The sequence below is a fragment of the Neomonachus schauinslandi genome, chromosome 10 (assembly GCF_002201575.2).
Source record: "Neomonachus schauinslandi chromosome 10, ASM220157v2, whole genome shotgun sequence".
Classification (NCBI taxonomy): Eukaryota; Metazoa; Chordata; class Mammalia; order Carnivora; family Phocidae; genus Neomonachus; species Neomonachus schauinslandi.
Genome location: NC_058412.1, coordinates 133,152,957 through 133,158,637, shown reverse-complemented (window position 1 = coordinate 133,158,637; position 5,681 = coordinate 133,152,957).

The following is a 5,681-nucleotide window of genomic DNA, read 5'->3' as shown; positions in this document are numbered from 1 at the left end:
GGGAAACACTTTTTCTAGGTCAAAGTGAAGTACGGCTTCCCCTCCACCCTCAACCATGATAGATGGAGGCAGAGAGACAGACAGACAGACGTACAGCTACGTCTCTTGTCCAGTCCTCAGCACACACAAGTACATGCTAGAACCCTGATGATGATAATGATAATAATAATAATAATAATAATAGCTCCCATGAATCTAGTGCTTACTATGTGCCAGGTGCCTGCCCGGGGTTTCTAGGTAGAATACGGTGCCAATCACCTGCGAAGGAAGGGCAGAGTGGCCCGAGCTTGGACCACCCAGACCCTCAGCAAAGGAGTTTACCTGCCAGGCCTTGAAGGGCCCGTGACCGGCTGTGCCATTCCACAGATGACAGCTAGGACTCAGCCTCGTGTCAGTCCCTGCCTCAGCCTGAGTTAGAATCCCACAGTAGTCTCCCAGTCTCCCCCTGTCACTTTCTCGGCACCACACCCCATCAGCAGGTGCAGGTGCACCCAGAGTTGGGTGTCCCGTTCCCTCTCTGTCTCCCCGATGCGTGTGTCCCGCACACAGCGGCGTCTGCAGGGCCCGGTACTGTGTCTGGCACATAGAAGGTGCTGGATCAACAGTTGCCCAATGGTGAGACTAGACAAACAGAGTAAGGAGGATTTCGAATCTCCGTTAAGCAGAGAGTGAGTGACATAGCAAGCAAATCGGGCCCACGCCGTGGGGTCTGATCGCCTGGACCCTCCGGAGCAAGCCCAGCCCAGCGGAGCTGGCTGCAAACGAAGTCCTCCTCCTGGAGAGGCTCCCGGGCAGAGTCAGCATGCAAGTTGGCGCACCATGCCTTCCCAGCAGACGGGAGGTGTGTGACTGACTTTGAAATCACTTTGGCCTTTGAGTTTTGAAAGAGGTTGATTCTGATAAACTGACCTGAATGTTAATGGCATGGAGATTTAATTTGTATTCAGAAGGGAAGAAAATCAGCCACTCTGAGGAGATGATGCTGTTTAATTAGGTCTAGTAGTTAACTCCGAATAAAGGCAACGTGCTGCTGGGAGCCGGGAAGGGAAGTGAAGTCTCCCAGGACCACACAGACTTCACAGGAGCTGCAAAATAAGAAGCCACTGGGTTAGAAATGATGAATTCACTTCCTGAAAGAAGCAGACCCAAGCCTTCCAGTCAGGCACGGTGGGTGTTTGCTCTCGGGGCTCCTGAGCAGTCAAAACCGAGGAGGAGGAAGAAGGGAGAATGGGCTGGTGAGGACGCCACGTGCATGTGTGTGTGCGCACAACACACATGTCCACGGGGGATGAGCCTGCTTTTAATACAAGCAAACAGACCTCCCAGCTTGGTTCCTAGCGGCCAGAGAACCGGAAACAACTGGAATGGCCACCCACAGCAGAATGGGTGAATCAACGGTGGCCTAACCACACAATGGAATACTACGCAGCAAGGAACAGAGCAAGCTCCCATAATGCACCAGAGCAGGAAGAAAGGTAGAAAAATAACGGCGAGTGGGTAAAAAAAGATGGCGAAGGCCACGTGCCCAATGCTCCCTTGGTACAAAGTTCAAGAGCAAGAAAAACTCATCTGCAGGGACAGAAGGCAGGAGGTACAGGTGGGCACGGAAATGCACTGTGTCTTGATCACAGTGCGGGTCAGACAGGCGTGCAAAGGTGCAAAATACAAAATGGGTACGTGCCAGGTGTAAAAATGCATCGAGGGGCGTGTTTTGCCTCGCCCCTCTACGTATTTAAAGACCCGCGCCCTCTACGTATTTAAATCTCTGTGCATTTCCAGAGAAGCCTATTCTAAGCGGCATGGCAGCAAGGCATGCCTCTCCGCTGGGCGTCACACTTCTGACACGTGCAAGCTCGGCGCCCCGCCACCCTCCCCACGCAGCAGACAACCACTGCTCAGTAATGGGAGTGATTATCCTCACAATTATAGGTTGAGTTCTTTGCGGTTGTCTTTCCAGTTCAGCAAATAAATTATACATCTTCCCTGCACTCCTTTGCCCACGTGGTTTAATAAAGTGGGGAGACTTGGCATTTCTTGCCTTATTTAAGGGCTCAGAGGGGGCGCAGAGTCACAGAGACGCTGCAGATGACTGATTTGCTCCCCGGGAAATTACACGGCAAACGTGAAGCCGTCCCATCTCCACGCAAGCGCAGGACGGAGAGATGAATTATGCTTCAAAGTTAGAGGATGTGAAAATTGATTCAGGAATGCTAGCTGTTTTCAATTGTATATTGCCATTTATTTCAAGAATACCCAGGCTCTCACAAACAGCAGTGTATAGGCAGACGGGAAAATATAATTAACACGGACAGTAGCGCTCGCGGTCCTGGGGAGGTGGCCGGGCACACTCTGACCTGCACAGCCAAGGCAAACGGATTCAAGCTGGGCTGACACAAGGGCACAAAGAAATATCTAACAAATAAACCATGAAAATCTGCTGCTTCTTTCCAATCTCCCCTCCCCATCCTGTATCTCTCTGGACTTTTATGTGGACACTTTTCTGAGTTGGTGACAGGATGCCAGGGACTTTTGGAGCCAAAGTTTGAGAGGAAACAGATCTTGCAAAGCAAAGAGCCCACGTGACGTGATTTGTTTACCCATCTACAAAATGGGACAAGAGGGCGGGAAGGAAAGCCTGGGGTTTCGGGACAGATCTGTATGTCAGCATCAGCAGCTGGCCCAAGCCATTTTGCCTCTTGAGCCTCAGTTTCTTCATCTGTAAAATGGGGATAATGGCAGCTCCCATTTCCTGGTGCTCTTGGGAATGCTCAGTGAAGTGATTCTTGCCAAGCGCGCGTCATAGCCTCGGGGCTCACAGCGAGAGTTGGCTCTTTACCCTTACATCCTAGTGCCTGGTTCCAAAAACAAATAGGGCAGGGGCCTGGTCATGGAAGAACCAGGTCCCTGCTTCCCCCGGAAACAGGGCAGCTACACAATTTGTGGGAGCCAGCGCGAAATAAAAACGTGGGGCACCTTGTTCCAAAGCCAGGGACGAGTGCCATTAAAATGGCCACGCTGCAAAGCTCCCCCTTCACTCGCCACGGTGCTTTCTATTTGCCATTCAAAGTGGTCCTAAGTAAGCAAAGTTCTTCCAATCATTGCCATGGATTTTATCATTCATCTTTATATTATGCAACGTCAGCTTTAAATACAGATATAAGAGCATTTAGCTCGTCTGCAGATTCACCAAAATGACACAGCTCGAAGCTGCATGTGTGCTTTAGTCCTCCCCGGACAGGAGAAACACTGCACAGAACTCAGTCAGCTGCTTTAATTTCGCCTCCTAATGTGCGCTCGTTCTACCCCCGCTCTGTCTCCGGCTTACTGGTGGGCACGGGAGGACAGGAAGGAAAAGGCGCTGGGGCTGCCTGATCTCTCCCTTTCCCTCCGTGGCGTTATTTTCAGCAGAAGCGGTTGGCAGGTATGGGGAAGTCACATAAGAAAGGACAGGACAGGGGCGCCTGGGTGGCTCAGTCGTTAAGCGTCTGCCTTCGGCTCAGGTCATCCCGGGGTCCTGAGATCGAGCCCCGCATCGGGCTCCCTGCTCAGCGGGAAGCCTGCTTCTCCCTCTCCCGCTCCCCCTGCTTGAGTTCCCTCTCTCACTGTGTCTCTGTCAAATAAGTTTAAAAAAAAATCTTAAAAGAAAGGACAGGACAGGGTTCCTTGGTCGTCGGTGTCTCTTAGAACCACGTTGCCTTCTTTCTGTGTTAGAAGCGAGTTCTGACTCAGAGGGAAAAGCGCGGCCTCTTGCAGTGTCCATGCTGCGACTTATGCAGTCGTAGATGCTCACCTTGTCCTTGCTTCAGTGCTGCCAAGCTCCCACTTGCGAGGGTCCCCAGAATCCTGTGCTTCTGGGGCCTCGTGAGCACCTGCAAGCAGGGCGGCAGGGAAGGGACACGTTCCCCAGGTGGGGAGGCAGGCCCTGGAGTCTTGATCCAGCCATCACTGATCTCCCACTCATACAAGTTGTGCCCCGGGAGGCTCCCAGCCTTATTGCTCCCAGGGACTCGCAGAGGAAGTTGGCAGGGGCAGGCAAGGGACCCATGATGGGGCTGGCACATGTTCAAGCTGATGCAGAGCCCAAGGCTCATGCCTTTATTTTGGGAACACGGTGGAGCATCACAGAGAAGGCCAGAGCCGGGGTCTGACGCTGGCCCAATCAGGATTTGCATCCTGGTTTTAGCACTTAAGTCTGTGACTTGGAGAAATCCCTTTCCCTCTCTGAGTCTCAGCTTCCTCATCTATAAAATGGATGAGGATGTGCCTTGTGGAGCCTTTGGGGGAATGGAACGAGTGAGAACAAAACCCTCAGCTAGTGTTGACCAAACGCTGATCACTCAGAGATGCAGCCGTGGTGACCACTGAGAACCCCAGGCTGGACTGTGGGAGGCAGGCTGTTCCCAGAGAAGCCAGCAGCGGTCAGGGGCCCGAACATGCCCGGATGACACACTCCCTCCTCGGCGACTGATAGGACTTCCCTGCTGATTGGGAAATCAATTCAAGCCCTGGAGGCTGGCTTCTTGCTCCACGTGATTCCCGCGCTTTTCTCTGATGAGGAATATTTTGCTTTCCCTTCTCTCTCCTGGGGACAAACCTATTTCCCTCTCCACATTGCAGGCAGCAAACCGGGAGGGAAGAGGAAAAGCATGCCTGGTCCTGAGGGGGCTGTTGTAAACTCATGATTTAATTATCTCCAGTTGATAACTGGCAAGCTGTCCACAATCTTCCTGCAAAGGCAGCCTGATGGTTTCCCTTTGTTGAGCGTTAATGATGTTTTGGGAAACCTTTGAACTGGACTCCTAATGAAAAAATGGCTCTTTGTGGTGGAGAGATGGGAAAGGGGGGCTGTCTGGGAAATAGGAGCTGGAGGCACCATTGTGGGAGCCCAAGATGACCCTGGCTGAGCATTCACTGCCTGCCAGACCCTCACACAGCTCCTTGTGGGTACTCAGAGCTTTTGCACATGCTGTTCCCACTGATAGAACACTCTGTTCCCAGATGTCCTCAGAGCAGCTCGCCTTCATCTCCTCAGGGAACCCTTTCCAGACTCTGCTCTCTAAAGATGGATTCCTCCACACACGTTTGCTTATTTCCTGCAAAGCTCCTATTTCAACCTGCAACTATTGTACATGTAGCCTATTTATTTGTGTCATTGGCTACAATGTAAGTCCACGAGGTCAGGGCAGGGTGTCAGCCTCACTCCATGCCCCCAATACCTAGCACAATGCCTGGGGGAGCGGAAGGGGTGGCAGGTCCCCAGTGAATGAATGAATGAATAAATGGATGAATGGGAAAGGGAGAAAGGGAGCAAAGAAAGAATCTCTCCCCTTCCCTAACCTCAGTTTCCTCCTGGGAACACCTACTTTGAGCAAGTGACTAGACCAAACACCAGCTCCTCTACTCCTACAGCAAGCACCGTCACTCACTCCTCCCTGGAGTATGGAGGATGGGGGGATGGATGGATACATGGATGGATGGATTATGGATGGTTCAATGTATGGATGGATGGATGGATGGATCTATGTATGTATGTATGTGTGGATGGATGGATGGATGGATGGATAAATGGATGGATAAATGAATGGATGGATAGATGGATGGATGGGTACATGGATAGATAAAGATGGATAAATGGATGGATGGATAGATGGATGGATGGATAGATAAATGGATGGATGGAT